The sequence below is a fragment of the Canis lupus genome, chromosome 2, assembly GCF_003254725.2.
Source record: "Canis lupus dingo isolate Sandy chromosome 2, ASM325472v2, whole genome shotgun sequence".
Classification (NCBI taxonomy): domain Eukaryota; kingdom Metazoa; phylum Chordata; class Mammalia; order Carnivora; family Canidae; genus Canis; species Canis lupus.
The window spans coordinates 27,274,980-27,291,750 of record NC_064244.1 but is presented as its reverse complement, the minus strand read 5'-3'; the positions used below and the strand labels follow the sequence as shown (position 1 = coordinate 27,291,750).

General features: G+C 41.9%; 1 protein-coding gene across 5 annotated transcripts in view; it reads right to left on the bottom strand.

Annotated features, from left to right (window-relative positions):
- Positions 1-16,771, bottom strand: part of SFMBT2 (Scm like with four mbt domains 2) — a 217,060-nt gene that overhangs the window by 113,102 nt on the left and 87,187 nt on the right. The gene's annotated exons all lie outside the window — the stretch shown is intronic.

Below are 16,771 nucleotides of genomic sequence, written 5' to 3'. Positions count from 1 at the left end.
TCAGAGGACAATTCACAGGCAGAACAAGAGTGATGGGCTCTGAATTACACAACAGGTTTACACAGGCAGGTGGAGAAGAGGAGGAGGGATTTTTCGGATGGAGAGGCACCAGCTGAGGAGCCTGCCCCAGGAGGGAGGAAGCAGGCAAAGGCAGCGCCCTCATCACCAGCTCTGGACGTTGCAAAATGACAATGACGCCGAGCAGCAGCCCAGAGAACCAAGGTGCACACTCAATAAACAGGAAATCCCTGCATAAAATGAATCTGAAAATAGTATAGGGGCTTCAGTGGAAACAAAAGGGGTTGTTGGGCAGAGACACCCAGGTGAGAAGCTGCGACAGCCCTCTGAGTACAATAGTGATGGGGCCCTGAACAGTTGGGACCACTCTGTGGACAAGGAAGGAATGCACCGGACCCATCTTTGGAGAAAGAAATTTCAGAGGTTGGAAGCCAACAATCTCCGAGTGCTTAGACCCCCAAACCTTGAGAAACACATTAACTTCCTGGAGTATCTCCCAAATCACAGATCTCCAAAGGCTTCCATAAGTTATATCCATACCCAGCAGAGGCCCTGAACCTTTCTGGGGCATCACAGGGTTCAGAAAGTCAGCAACAGAGGAGAAGCATGGCCCAGATTGCTGTCCACCCAGTCTGTGGGCCACCTGGAGAGCCAGCAGGCCAGTGAGAACTGCCTAGAACACATCCAATACCCTTTGTGAAAGGTTCGAGACTCAGGTGGTTTGCACATCCCTTGTGTTCTGCAAAGGCATGATGCAACAATTCCTTGCCCAGACCTCAAGGAACAGAGTTATCACAGAAGGAAACCAGGCCATAATGGTGTAGAGGGAAAGGCAAAGTCATGGCATGAGGGTGACCTGGGCGCCATAGCGGGCTCTGCCGAAACTGGCTATGACTTTGAGTCATTTACCCAATTTATCTTATAATTTCTCCTCATTGGGATAATGGTGCTAACATTTTTGCTTATGGGTTGCTATAAGGATCAAAGAAGATACATATGTCAATGAAATATAAGCATCCCGGGCACATAACACACAATTGGTAAGTAGCAGCTTTTGTTTTGTTATAAGTGTGTATTAATTATTACACTACACTACACTCTTGCCAAATACTTATTGTTCATTCCCTCAAACTCCAGGCTGAAACTGTGAACACGTGTTGGCATGCCTGCCAACAGAAGGGGGAACAATCGAAACACCTGCTATTTTCATCACACCTCAGTCAATATCCCTCTCTTACCCATTAATGATCATAAGACCCTGAGAAAAAATCCAAGTGGGAGAATTCAGACACTGTAAAAGAGATCCAGACAAGGCTGCAAAGTCCAGCTTTATGCCATACAACATCCTGACCACGGCCCTGCTGAAGAAGCAGCAATTCACTCATCATCGGCTTCTACCACCAAATGTTCTTTCTCAAATAAAATACCATCTTCCTCATTTTCTACACACGCACTCAAAGGGTAATGCATGTATTTGGGGCAGGAAGTGTTACTGTGTCCTTTTCCATCATTAGAAAGCACAGCAATCATCTTTCAATGCTATATCTGTTTCTAAATTAGCCCCTTGGTTTGTACTAAATGATCTGTGTCCCTCAAAATTCTTCCTGAATCCTAATGCCCGACACTGCGTTAGGAGGTGGGGTACCCTTGGGAGGTCATGAGGGTGGAGCCCTCCTGATGGGGTTACTGCCCTTACAATGAGACATCCCCACCCCCGGAGAGCTTCCTTGACCTTTCCACCACCATTTGCAATTACAACAGGAGCAGTCAACTCTGCACCAGGACGTGGAATCTGCTGGTGCCTTATCTTGAACGTCCAGCCTCCAGAACGGTGAGAAATAAATCGCTGTTGTTTACAAGGCATGCAGAGAGTGATATTTTTGTTGTAGTGGCTTCAATGGGCGGAAACAGCCCTCCAACGTGCCCACAGTTCCTGAGGGAACCAAAGGCAACGGCATACGAGACAATTGAATTAAAATTTGCACTCACCTTAAACTTCACAAGCGTAACTATAACTTACTCTGTACCTTGTGATCATCGTAACAGTGCTCTGAGGGGGATGTTTCTAACTAATTTTTCCCAAGTTCATAGAAAAAACAAGGGTCAGAGCCAGCCTCAAACTCAAGTAAGCAGATGCCAAGCCTACCAAGAGTCTTTCCATGGGAATCCAGGATTCTCAAAGCTTTTGCAAGGAGAGAAATCAGGAATGTAAACCCTAGGCACGACAGAGATAATATGAAAATCACTGTCTAACCAAAAGTTCCAAGAGGACAATATACAACTGCACCCAGTAAGTATGCATTTCATATTTCTTTTTTTAATGATTTTATTTATTCATTGAGAGACACACAGAGAGGCAGAGACACAGGCAGAGGAAGAAGCAGGTCCCCCCAGGGAGCCTGTGGGACTCAATCCCAAGACCCCAGGGTCACGACCTGAGCCGAAGGCAGAAGCTCAACCGCTGAGCCACCCAGGTGCTTCTGCATTTCATATCTCTTTACCACAAAAAAAAAAAAAAAAAAAAGCCTATCAGCATAGCCAAGTGAAGGATGGACCTGAACTTGACAGACTTTATGTCCATACCCACTGCAAGAATAAGGTTCAATTCTTCACTTAAGGGTTGATTTTAACATCCACATAATCAAAGTTAACATTTAAGTTAAAAATTTTTAAATATGCCATCACCCTATGAAGACATCATGCAATGTTGAAACTGGGCTGAGTCACAGTGAGAGAACACTAGAGATAGCTCCGAAATTTATACTTTGTGAGCCTTCCGTTCCAGAGGCCCTATAACTATCTATTAACGTCTCTACACGAAGCTCTGAAGCAATCTTTTATGTGCCATAGAATATCTGGACAAATTACTCTACCTGAAAAATGTACCTTAGCTGTAAAGATACACCAACAATTTTTGATCAAGAGGTAGAAAGGAAACAGTTCTCAGGAATATCGTTACATTTAAAAGAAAAACTGTTTCAGTCAACATTTAGTTTTCAAAACTCTAAATGTTCACATGTAAGATCTATTACAGAAAATTCTGCCATCTATTTTTTTAAAAAAATTCAAGTAACAAGTCTATAGTTCTCAGTCAATGGACTTATTTTAAGTAATATTGAATTCAGTTAAATTTTAGTACAATGAAAAAAAAAATTAGTACAATGAAAATTGCCCAGAAATTCCTTAGAATTCATTGCAATAGAAGCTGATCTTATTTTCCAGGGAGTCTCCATAAGTCTCTAATTAGAAATTTTAAGACTACAGATGTTCATTTATTATAGAACATCTCTCTGCAAAGACTCAAAGTCAACTAGCATGGATGTTGGAACAGAACAATCTTTCCCAAATAGGATAACCAATTTTTTGCCCAATGGTCATTCTCTTTTCCATCAGATCAAATTCCAGAAAACCTACCACCTGCCACATCAGATGTGAACTCTCCAGCAAGAAAGACACAGTTAAAGTGAAAACAAAGTGGATGGATAAAAGTTTTTCCATAATGCTGTAATGACTTCCCCATGTTTTTAACTCATACAGAGACACTCCTGAGAGTTCAGAAGAAGATTCTTTATTCACAAGAATAATTAGGGGTGTCTGGGTGGCTCTGTGGTTGAGCGTCTGCCTTCTGCTCAGGGCGTGATCCTGGAGTCCTAGGATTGAGTCCTCATCAGGCTCCCCGCAGGGAGCCTGCTTCTCCCCCTCTCTATGTCTCTGCCTCTCTCTGTCTCTCATGAATAAATATAAAATATTTTTTAAAATAAATAATAAAATCAGGATCTTTGCGCAATCCTCTCATGAACATGTTTTCAAGGTTCTACTCAGCTTTAATATTATATAAACTCAGCAGAGGTAATATATAGATTATATATATACTTTATCCAACTTTGCTTTTTTAAAAAATCCAAGTCACATTCCTCACTTTAACACCTCATTGGAGGGAGAAACCCACATCTCACTCACTGAAGGAAGGGATCATGAACACAAGTTTCAGATAAAGAAAACACACGTGTGCATACACACACTTCTTGTGAAGACATTCAGAGGTGGCCCCCAAATCCCACAACAGCATTATGGGGTTTACAGAGCTGTCTATAAAAAGGGTTCCAAATAGGGGCACCTGGCTGGCTCAGTAGATTGAACATGCCACTCTGGATCTCTGTCTGGGTCATGAGTTCGAGCCCCACATTGGGTGTAGAGATTTTTTTTAAAAAAAGAAAAGGGGGATCCCTGGGTGGCGCAGCGGTTTAGCGCCTGCCTTTGGCCCGGGGCGCGATCCTGGAGACCCGGGATCGAATCCCACATCGGGCTCCCGGTGCATGGAGCCTGCTTCTCCCTCTGCCTGTGTCTCTGCCTCTCTCTCTCTCTCTCTCTCTCTCTCTGTGACTATCATAAATAAATTAATTAATTAAAAAATTTTAAAAAAGAAAAGGTTTCAAATGAAAGGCAGAAGATTACTATCTTTTTTTTTTTTTTTCAGGATTTGGGGAAACACCAGTTGTGCTGGACTCCCAGGCCCATCACATGCCTACAAACAGAGAGAATTCAACGATTCTTCACTTCTCCAAGAGGCTGTCTGCTGTGGACACGCGTCTATGGGTAGAAAGCTGCTCATCACACTGCCCATTCAGGCAGATCCTGAACACTGAGACCCAAGCTGAAGTCAGAGGGACACACTCCTCCCCGCTCTGTCCATGTCACCAGGTGGAACAGGTCCAGTGCATCATGCCTTTCCACTCCCTGGAAAGATGAGAAGAATTACAACGAGCAGTCAGGCCACCTTTGCTCGGGTATCCTCCATGTAAAAGAAGAGTCACATTTCTGTATCTGCAGAGCTTAAACACACAGAGGCTTTTTTGGTTCTTCTTTTTAATTCATTTTTATTTTTTTTATTTATTCATTCATGAAAGACAGAGAGAGAGGCAGAGAGGCAGAGACACAAGGAGAGGGAGAAGCAGGCTCCATGTCGGGAGCCCGATGTGGGACTTGATCTTGGGACTCCAGGATCACACCCTGGGTCAAAGGCAGGTGCTAAACCACTGAGCCACCCAGGGATCCCCGTTTTTGGTTCTTTATGGCCATTTTCATGACACTCTTTCAACCAAAGCTTCTCTGAACTTACTTTGTTGGTCATGCTATTGGTTCTGTCTTGCTGTTGGGGTGTTCCCTTCTCCTAGGGCTTTTTCTCACATTTTCAAAACCTCTCAATACAGTAACCAGGGGATTCTCTCCTCTTGCCTTCCCAGCATCCTCTGATTTGGGGGGTCTGTTTTGCTGTTTCTCTATCTCCCATCTTCTCTCCTATGTGCAAGGCTCCCCTGGAGTGTCCAATGGCCCTCGGTCACGTATCACACTTCAATTGCAGACCACAGCAAACCTGAATGGGAGATTGTGACCCCGAGCAGGGGCCTTGTGACTCCCAGTGGGCGTTAGCTAAGTCCCGTTTGGGAAGCAACCCCCCAAAAGCTAGCCTCTGACTCTCACTACCAAATCAGGTGCCCCATTAAACCCTGCCATTCCCAGCCCCACCTAGAACTCCCTCCTACCCACCAGCACTGTAGGGGTTCCAAGGCCCCCTCAAACTCTCTCCAGCTGTGGGGTTAAAGCAGCCCCCCAAAAGCCTCGGTAGTCACCAAGCCTTCATGGGCTTTCAAGTGGTCAGGAACATTTTCAAATTTCTTTTCTGCACTGGTCTCCCTTCGATTCTCTCTGTTGTTGGTTTATGTATTTTTTATTCCTTTACTATCATTTTAATGGGGTCTCTGGAGGAAGAAGAGATAAATAAGAGTTCTCAATCCACAGAAACTCCTGGCACAACAGAACTGGGCCTTACAATAAGATGTCAGGCAGCAGCAGCCTTTGACTTATCAGGAAACTATTCTTTAACACTGATTTCACTGAAGAAAAGAACTGGCAACAGTGGATCTTGAATTATAAATGGAAGCGCTTATACTTACTATTAAGAATAAAAGACTGTACAGTTCTTTCCCTTGGAGGTTTTTGAAGGAAAGTATCTACATTAATTTTTCATACGGGGTTCAAACTAAACTATTCCCACAAACAGAAGGGGAGATCACAAAATGACTTGACAGGTCCACGGGATCGGTCAGCTCCCACAGTGTGCAAGGGACCACATCCAGATAAAAGTGCCCTGTCTTCAGTAATCAATACAACTTAGATGAAGATAGTAGTAGCTTGTGAGAAATGCCAAAAAAAATTATCCTGCCACACACACACATACGTGCATACATTCCTTAGTACTCGCCATCGTAGACTGTAGGAAAAAAAATCTCAATTCAATTTTCCGGGACTCTTTCAGTTATATAAATGTACTTGAACAATTACAAAAAGGAATATTATTATTTTGCTCTGAAGACCAGAATTTCACAAAAATACAATCTAAGAACTGTTGGAAGGAACCGACAGAGAGTGATGACTTTTGGTTACAGGAGAAACAATGAGTGGTGGTATGAACCACAGAATAGTCTACATTAGTAAAACATGCAATATTTAGGCCATTATAATCATTAAAACCTGGGTCGGTATTTACAGACTCTTAACAAGAAAGCCCTTTGCTACTTAACATTCTACACATTGTTCAGAATTTTCCTCAATATTGGGAATGAGAGCAGGAGAGTTCCTTTGTGTTGAAATTAGATTCTTCCAGGGTCATACGTGACTTTTCCTGGGGATGATTTCATTGGGTGGTTGTAAGCCTTGAATGAGAAAAAGCTTCCTGGCAGTTACCAGTCTGGTGACACAGGATCGACCATGGTGAAAGTGAAGTATTCTTTGATGATGCTCTCCATTGCTCCCTCTTTAATGCATTCAATGTTTACATAACACAGTCTTCTGTTACTTTTTTTTTAATTCAGTCTTCTTTTAGAAGAACATATATGAAATACTGCAAAATGATGCTTTAATGATCCACAAACGAAATCCCTATGATCCAAATTAAACTTTTAATAAACCTGTATATCAGATCACGAATACAAAATGATGGCCATGGGTATACAAACCACATGGTTAATATTTTATTAATTTCAGAAATTATAATTAGAATAAAAATTTCTTCCAGACTGAGATGATACTATTTAGCCCACTAATCCCTTAACTACCTCTCCCTAACTTGGATATTAATGCTAATTAATGCTAATGATCACATCTTCAAACACTGACAAACTGGAACCAAAAAAGAAAATCTACCTGACAATTTAATAATGCCTAATATAAACTGTGATGGGAATCCACTTTGTTTTTAGCCTCTATTCCTGCTTCATCACATTATTTTAAAATTGATCACCACCTGTTATCTAGTGGTAAAATGCCAATCTCTCCAGTTACACTTGGCAGTAATAGTGTTAATACAATAGGATACATCAGGCACAAAGACAGTCACTTGCTGAAGTTTTTTTATGAGGCCAAGATCAATAGTGAATAGATAATACACAATGCTTATATCAGTATGAATGTTTACACACAACAGCTACTTTTTTACCTGCAAAGCACACTATTGTGCCATAGTCTACATGTCTTGCACATCCAAGCCCAACTTCTGTTTTTTGCATTACGCATGAAAGCACACACACACACACACACACACACACAAAGAAAGCACACACACACAAAAAAAAGAAAGCACACACAAACAAGAACACTAGCACATGTGAGATCATCCTAAAACTCAGAATTCAAATCAGATTTCCTCACATTGGCACTCCAATCTGGCATAAGCAGTAGCTTTGCAACTTCACATCACTTGTAGTGAAGTTGCTCCTACAGTTCTTGCAAGTCACAGCTCCTTGGAAAATGAATGCATTCTAATAAGCTCTTATGGTATTTCATTTGCCTGTTTAAATGGGGCAAGTACATCAGTGCATATCTATTGGCAGTAATGCATTGTTGAGGATATTTGAGGGGACTGCATGGTGCTTTTTTGCCAGCTCCTGAGAAAGGCATGCAGTGCCGTCTAGGGCAAGAGCTGCAAGGGGTGCCTCCATCAATGACACACAGATTAAGTGGTGCTTGTCTGAAGGGGCCACCCCAGCCGCCATGCGTGTTCTCCTTATGTGAAAACCAAGCACTGGGTGTTCTACACAACTGATGTATAGTTGAACACTATATCTGAGACTAATGATGTACTATATGTTGGCTAATTGAACTTAAATTAAATAAGAAACAAAACAAAACAAAATCCCTGACCACTTCCAATCCTGTACCCAGGTCCAGGGAAATCTGAGTCTTTCACCTCCCCATTCCTGCTCCCACTCTGATGCCCATCTGCCCTCTCCAAAACTATAGGGACCAGACTTATCACTGCAGCATAAAAAAAAAAAAAAAAAAAAAAAGACTGAGCCAAGCCATCCCCTACAAGTCCTAGAATGATGCAATCTTGTATAAAAACTTCCCTTGAACTCTCTTTTCTGACCCGTCAATACCCTACTTCTCTGCTCCCCTCCAAAACCATACTTTTTTTTAAAAGATTTTATTTATTTATTCATGAGAGACAGAGACAGAGAGAGAGGCAGAGACACAGGCAGAGGAAGAAACAGACTCCATGCAGGGAGCCAGATGTGGGACTCATCCCGGGACACCAGGATCACACCCTGAGCTAAAAGCACGGGCTAAACCACTGATCCACCCAGGGATCCCCCCCAAAACCAAACTTAAGCAAAGAAGACTTAACTCTTCACTCCCTATTGCCTCCATTCAACTTCCTCCCACACAAGTACAAAGCCACCCATGGAACCGACACAAAGTCCTTTCTCATATGACTTTAATCCCAGCAATGACAACAGATGCCACATTTATCCCTACAGACCAGACCTCTTTTCCGAGCCTGAGAATCACAGATTCCACTGCCTGGCTTCACAAATTTCCAGGAGTGTCTGGGAGTCCTCTCATACCTGTTATTTATTAAAATCAAGCTTTGCTCTTTTTAAAAAAAAAATATTGATTTGTAAGAGCTCTTTATTTCTATTAGATCTTCTTTGTTAGATATGGCACAGCTCTTGACTTTGAATATTATATGCAATATAAGCCTTTTAAAATAAGACACGAGATCATTTCACACAGCCAATGAATCTTAGAATAAATTTCAAACCCCTCAAACCTACTTGATGTCCTGCCCGACTGGGTCCCTCTCCAACTATTCTTATTCTTTTTTTTTTTTTTTCTCCAACTATTCTTCCCTTCGCTGTCCACACTGCTTTTCTCTAGAGTCTTCCCCTCCAGCGACATCATTACTGGCCTGATGCCCTCCTCCTTTGGCATAGAAACACTTTCCTCACTGCATCCCCAGCAAACTCTCCACCTTAACCATCACTTCCTAATGGGTCCTCCCTAACTTCCAGGATCAGCTGGAGTCCCAGAGTCTTTCCATTCAGACATTCACAATTATACACAACGTATAATTAATTACACATTTTACTCATTTGTACTCATTTGCCTGACGGCAGTTCCTGCCTCACCATCCACTCCATCCATGCCCCTTGCATTACTACAGCATGCCTAGTACCTGTAACAAACGCACATGGCAGGTGTTTGGTACATTTCTATCACAGGAGGAAGGACAGACAGATTCAATGGCTTTGCAAATTGTGTCTGTTTTACTAATCTTTTGTTGAAATATAAGTTGTTGGATTCAGACGCAGAACCACTGTTACCATGGATATTACACAGACCTTTCAATAAAGTACGATTTAACTCAATAGCACACCACAAGCATTCACAAATGAACTGCCACTTCTTTCATGTGCCTGGCTTGTAACTGCTTACACATTGATATAAGCAGTCATTTTAGATGGCAGCTGCAGCGCATATAACCCAGAAAGCCAGAGATTTATCCATTTAATTGAGTTGGCATCATAAACATCTTAGGAGGTTGGACAGACATTTACTATTTCTCTGGAGTTCTTCTGAAGGAATATGCACTACAGCCCCATTAGGCAACACTAGTACTGTTCATTTCAGATGAGGGCATCACCCAGAAATGAAAGAAATACAAGGTACTGCCCATCCTCAAGGAGCCAACTGCTTCTCTGGAGTTCCCAAATACCTCTTAGCAGTATAAACAACCAAGATTTACAAAACAAAAGCCATAAAGATAACTATTTATGACATTCTCAAAGAATAACTCATATTACTCTGCATCAAATCTTTAAGAGCCTAGAGGATACACAGCCTCTAAAACTATTAGGAGAAAGTTAAACCCTGATCGTTATTCTCTGGTTAGAGATTTTTATCCAATAAAATATGGAATTTCTCCCTTCCTAGTATGTTCTCTCCAATTCTTCTCCAGCTGCCAATATCTCACTTTACAGGCATTTCTGCTATTGCTTTAAACATGTTCCTGCTTTTTAAAGAATATCCTTCCAAAGAGTCGGAGACCTTTTTTCTCTCCACTCAGAAAAACTTCCCACAGGTCTTTTATTCGCTCACTCTGCAGAGAAACTGTCAAGACTGAATTGACATATCACAAAGGTCCAGAGCTCCAAGTTCAATAGAATAAAGACACTTTCTTGTTAAAGATTTTATTCTCACAGGTCTCTCTCACACACACATACTTGACTTATTTCTTTCTTTAAAGTTACTTTCTTTGCTGTAGCAAAATAACTTCCATTCAAAAGTTTTCCTTAGGTGTAAGCTTTGAAAAGAAAGAAAAAAACAAACTTGCATAAAATTTACATTAACATGCCCACTGTATAGATCTAATTACATAAGTCAGCCTATCTCTTAACAGTTTTCACAGCTGCTATTTGTAATGGCTTATTCTATGTGTGAACATGGCTGGGACACAAGTGCCCAGATATTTGGTCAACATGATTTTTCTGTGAGGACATTTTTGGGTGAATTAACACTGAAATCAATGGACTCTGACTGAAGCACACTGCTCTTCCCCGTGTAGATGGATCTCCCTGAATCAGGTGAAGGCTTGAATAGAACAAAAGAGTGATCTATCTCCTCAGAGTAAGGAAGAATTATGATGAAGCCAAAGAATTGAATAAAGAGATATTCCATGTTCATGGATAGGGAGACTCAATATTGTCAAGATGCCAGTTCTTCCAATCTTGCTCTATAGATTCAGGGCAATTCACATCAAAATCCCAGCAACTTATTCTGTGGATATTAGCAAAATGATTCTCAAGGTTTTATGGACTTTAAGATTTACTATGAAGCTACAGTAACCAAGAGAGTGTGGTACTGATGAAAGAATGAACATAGAGATCAGTGGAACAGAAGAGAGAGCCCAGAAACAGACAAACATATACTCAGTCAACTGATCTTTGACAAAGGAGCAAAGGCAATGCATTAGACCAAAGATAGTTTATTCAATAAATGGTAGTGGAACAACTGGACAGTCACATGAAAACAAAATGAACCTAGACAGAGACTTTGCAATTACAAATTAATTACAAAAATTACCCTGCATAAAAATTAATTCAAAATGGATCATAAAACTAGATGTAAAAATTGCTTCTATTGAAGAACCCTGACCAATGAAGACACCATCTTATTACCATTCTAAAGGGTCAGTAGAGCAAAAGAAAAGAACAAAAAGACTCCTAGTCAAGGGGAAAATTATAATGAATCAATCCTTAGGTCTTCTCATAGGCTGTATCTTCCAGGAGCCTGAGATTACCTGGTACCTTCAGAGGAAGCCATGCCACACAGGAAATAAGAGACTCTAGTTGGTACAAAGTGGAATCCCAGCTGCACCTGACTTGGATGTGTGGCATCAGAAAATGACCTAACCTATCTAGGTGGGTTTCCTTACCTACAAAAAGGAGCCTCTTAACAGTACTCACCTGGGAGAGCCTCATGACCGGTAGGTGAGAGAACCCACACAAAGCATTTGGCACATGGCTTGGCAGGGGCTTAGTGTTAAATAAAGGATGAGTAGGGAAGGAGGAGGGGAGATTTCTGGGGAAAAGGAGGAGGGTCAAATGCACCATCAGGTGTGGTGGTAATAGAACTATGTCCACTCCAATGGCCTGTTTTCATGGAAACAAACCAATTTTAAAAACTCATCAAGAAGATTTTCATTTAGAAGTTACATTTTTAAATGTCAAAACTAAAACCAGACAATGATCAAAGATCATATAATTGCTTCAAATAGGAATCAAAAATTGAATTAAATTTTAAATTAAGTATGAGTTTAGAGTTTTCACATGCTTGACAGCTGCTCTGAGCAGTCAACTAACCAAAGGATGCGACTTAGTTAAGAGGATACAGCTGAAGGCAGTATTCACAATACATTTCTGCCACAAACAATGCTCCACCCTGCACACGCCCCTGCTGTCTCCATACTCCAAGCTACACAGACTGATATTCTCTCTCTCAGGCACTGTTGTTTTAGTCCAGTGGTTAAATCCATCCTAAGTGAGAATGGCAGGTGAGGTTTGGGGTTGGTCTTGCTGGTGCTGGTCACATACCCTACACACAAAGGCCCTTACTCACAATAAACTAAAATTTGCTTTAACCACGTACTATTAGTTTTGCTTCAGAAAATAATTAGAGAGGGGCACCGGGGTGGCTCCATTGGTCATGATCCTGGGGTCCTGGGATGGAGCCCCCGCATAGGGCTCCCTGCTCAGTGGGGAGCCTGCTTTTCCCTCTCCCTCTGCCGCTCCCCCTCTGTTGCTTCCCCTGCTTGTGCTCTCTCTCTGGTTCTCCCTCTCTCAAATAAAAAAATAATCTTAAAAGAAAAGAAAAAGAAGAGTTAGAGATTCAAGCAATCTGGAGCGATCCAGGCTCTCACTGTTAACCTAGCAGCCATCCTCTTCAGGATGTTTCACAGCCACAAACATCCTCTGTGCTTCTAGTTCCTCTTCAGTCTGGCTCCAAAGCCAGAACATTATGCTTCCATCAACTTCCTAAAGCATCCCCAAAAGAGAAACTGGAGCTTAAGACCCACCCTTTGCATATGACTTTAATATAACTCAGGCTTGGTTTTTCCATTTCTTCAGCCGCCATACTTGGACCACTAGGAATTTCTCTTAACCAAAAGCCCAACAGCGAGATCGATTTTCTAATCCCAGACAGGCCCATTACTACAGTTTCACTTTGACCAGTTATTATATTCCCTACAACAAAGATTCTTAAACTGTAGCCCATAAAATGGAAAACGAAATTGTGAGTATGCATGTGTGTGCTGAAGGCCCCTTCCAAGAAGTTTTTTTGAGTCCATCAGATTGTTAAAGGACTCTATGACCCCAAAAAGATTAAGAAGGACTGCAGAAAAAAATTATTATATTAAACATGGCTATGATGTAAGTCACTGGACAAGAAGATCATTGAGGAAGACATGCTCTATCTCACTATCCTCGTGCCCAGCACTGAGGACCCAGTAAATGTTCCTCACACAGCTTCCAAAAGGGAAGCAAGTTATCTATCCTCTTTCCCCAGCCCGACAGATATGAGCTCGGCAATTCTGATTACATAGCATCTACTGAGTGTGTTCACTGTGTACCGAACACATTCACACATGTAACTTTAGTGCTTCCAAAAAGTCCAATGAACTAGTTATTCTTAACCTCATTCAACAAATAACACTCAGAGGGATGAGGCCGACCTATAACCAGGAACTAGTACACTCAAGAGTACATTTGCAACAGAAAGACGTCTCTTAATTTACATGCTAACTATGTATAAAATGTCAATTTTAGAATAACTCCTCCAAACATATGTATTGTATAATTAAGAGAATAAAACAGATGCAAAACACAAATTATTTTAGAAGTCTAGGACATAAACATGATTACTCAAGAAAGCCTTAGATTCTGGGTCAGATTTCTCAGAACTACTACTTGTGGGTCTCCTTTCAATGATTTATATTGCCTGGTAAGTCAATCCTAAATAAATTATTTAAAAGAGAAGTTCCTGTTTACCCCAACAAGTACACCTCATAAAATGTTATTTCCCTGAGAATGAAATATTTAAAAAGAGTACTACTTTTATGGAAACACGCAACTGAAGATTACTTTCTTCATGTACAAATCTGATTAACATCCTAATTACAATAATTAAAGGCATCTTTAATTACACCTCACTGAAAGTGTGTTGGCACTGAATATGAACCATACCATGAGAAAAGAAGTGGGATGACTCTATCTATAAGCATCCAACCGGAGATCTGACATATTTAGGATGTGCAGTGAAATCCCTCTTGTTAAATTGCAGGTGAGGAAGATCCAGAATATATTCTTCAAGAGAAGAGGCGTGATTCATACATAATCAGTTAGGTCCAAGCCAAAGCACCGATAGCTTGCGGGCATTCTGCTGTTGATGGACAAATACTGTGACCTACCAGTCATGTCTGAATATAAAACGTGGCCCCAGATGTGGTTCCATTCTTTAAACCTACCATTTGGGTGAATACTACCAAAATCCAAACTCTCTTCTACCAATAAGTCCTCCTCTAAAAACACTGAATTACCCCAAAGCAGAACTTCTTGGCAAAACACAGACCTTAGAAAATGTGCCCTTACCACAGGACTTACTATCTGGTTATTGTAGATCTAAATCCTTCCCATCACTACATTACATGAGAACATTTTTATTGACTGTACATGTTTTAAACGCACTAGTGAAAAAATATTAGTGATGTGTTTTTTTAAAAAATCAAAACACATTTTGTAGGTCTATCTGAATTAGAAGAGTCACTAGCCACTCAAAATTATGAGATGGAACGGCATCTACATTACAGCTCTGTGAACTGGAGAGTAATCCCAACAAAATCTCACTCTTTCACACATTTCTTCTCTTAGGAACTTTCTGCCCTGACAACTCTATACAGCACAATTCACAGATCAATTTCTTGCCTGTCAAAACCAAGGGCAACGGCTACAACAGGTGGCAGGGTACAAGTATTTGGAAGCAAGCTATGCAAGTACCATGAACCAGGTTGAGGCCAGACTTGCAGAGCACAAAGATAGGCTGGGAAAAATTAAGTAGTTAGTAGGGTAAGATCACCAATGATTTCCAGATTGCCAAATCCAATGGCCAACTCTCAGTCTTCTGCTTACTTGATGTCATGAACAGTGTTCCCTATGTCTGATCACTACCCTCCCCCTTAAAAACATTGTTATGGATTCCATTTCTGTGTCTCCCCAAAATTTGTATGTTGCAATCCTAACCCCTGATGTGACAGTATTTGATGGTGGGGCCTTTGGGAAAGGATGAGGTCATGAGGGGGGAGAGCCCTTATGAACGGGATTAGCGCCTTTATAAAAGAGACCCTGGGGAGCTCCCACACCCCTTCCACCAAGTAAGGATGCCATGGAGAAGCTGGCCATCTGCAGCCCAGAAGAGAGCCGTCACCAGAACCCAACCATGCCGATACCCTGACCTCAGAATTCCAGCTTCCAAAACTGTGAGGAATACATTTCTGTTGTTGATAAACCACCCGGTCTGTGGCGTTCCGTTATAGCTGCCTGAGCAGACCAGGACAGCTAGCACCTGAGCCATCAAGCACTCTCAGCTTACCTATCATTCTTTAGACTCCTCTGCGGCTGCTTCTCATCAGCCAACCTCTGGAATTTCCCAGAACCCAGCCCTAGTACATCCTCTCCATCTGCACTCATCTTACAACTGAGGTCACTCAATCTCATGGCTTCAAACACCAACTGTTAGCCGACAGCATCCAACTCTAGCACTAACCAGGACTATCTCTGAACACTAGACGCACATACACCTTCCACCTTGACATTTCCACCAACAACTCAATGTAACAGGGCCAAGAGCAAACTGTTCATTCCCACCTCCATCATGCTCCTCCTACAGAATTTCCAGACTCTATGAGCAGTGTGCCTCTCTAGGCGCTCAAGCCAAAGGCCCTGGAGTCAGCGTTGGCTCTGACACACTCTCTCTCCTGTCCTCGCACCACGTCCTCCACCCCCCACCACACACACAAGCACACTTCACATCCAGCCCATCAGCAAACCCTGGCAACTCCACCATCAAGATACATCCAGAATTCAATCACTTTGCTACCAAATCCGCAACTACCACCCTGATGCAAGCCACCATTATCTCTTACCTGGATCACTGCTACCACAGAGTAGTCAGAATGATCCATTTAGGACACCTTTCATGATTGAGTGCCCTGCTGTTCAAAATCCTGATGAAGAAAAGCCAAAATCTTTACCACAGCCCACAGACTCTTATCAGCCACAGCTCTGTTTTGTCCCTAGTGTTTTCCCCAACACACACTCCTGCCTCACTCCGCTGGCCTCCATGGCTCTCCTCTAATACATCAAGGATGCTCCTGCCCCAGGGCATTTGCACTCATTGTTCCCACTGCCCAGAACATTGATCCCCTCAGATATAGCCAAGGCTTGGTCCTTCACTTCATTCAGGTCTCTGCTCAGATGACATTTTATTCAGGAGGACTGAATAAATATGTTACATTTCATTGTTTAAAAAATAACTGTTACTAGTAAAACTTCATTTTTACAAATATAATTTGATCTCGCATAACTGATGGGGGAGAAAATTCAGGGAACTTGTCCAGGCTTCCCTTAGGCTCCCTCAAAGTTAACTAACATCTCCGCCATGGCTCCCTCTTTCCCAAGGGTCCTCACCCCTGCTTCTTTCTGAGGCTGCCCAGTGAGAGGGAAATACAACTAGGTGGCTCTATATCATCAAGGGGAAAAAAAATTTACTAATTCAGTATTGTTTTAAGAATCAGGCCAAGGTGGGAGCCTAGGTGGCTCAGTCAGTGAAGCATCTGCCTTCAGCTCAGGTCATGATCTCA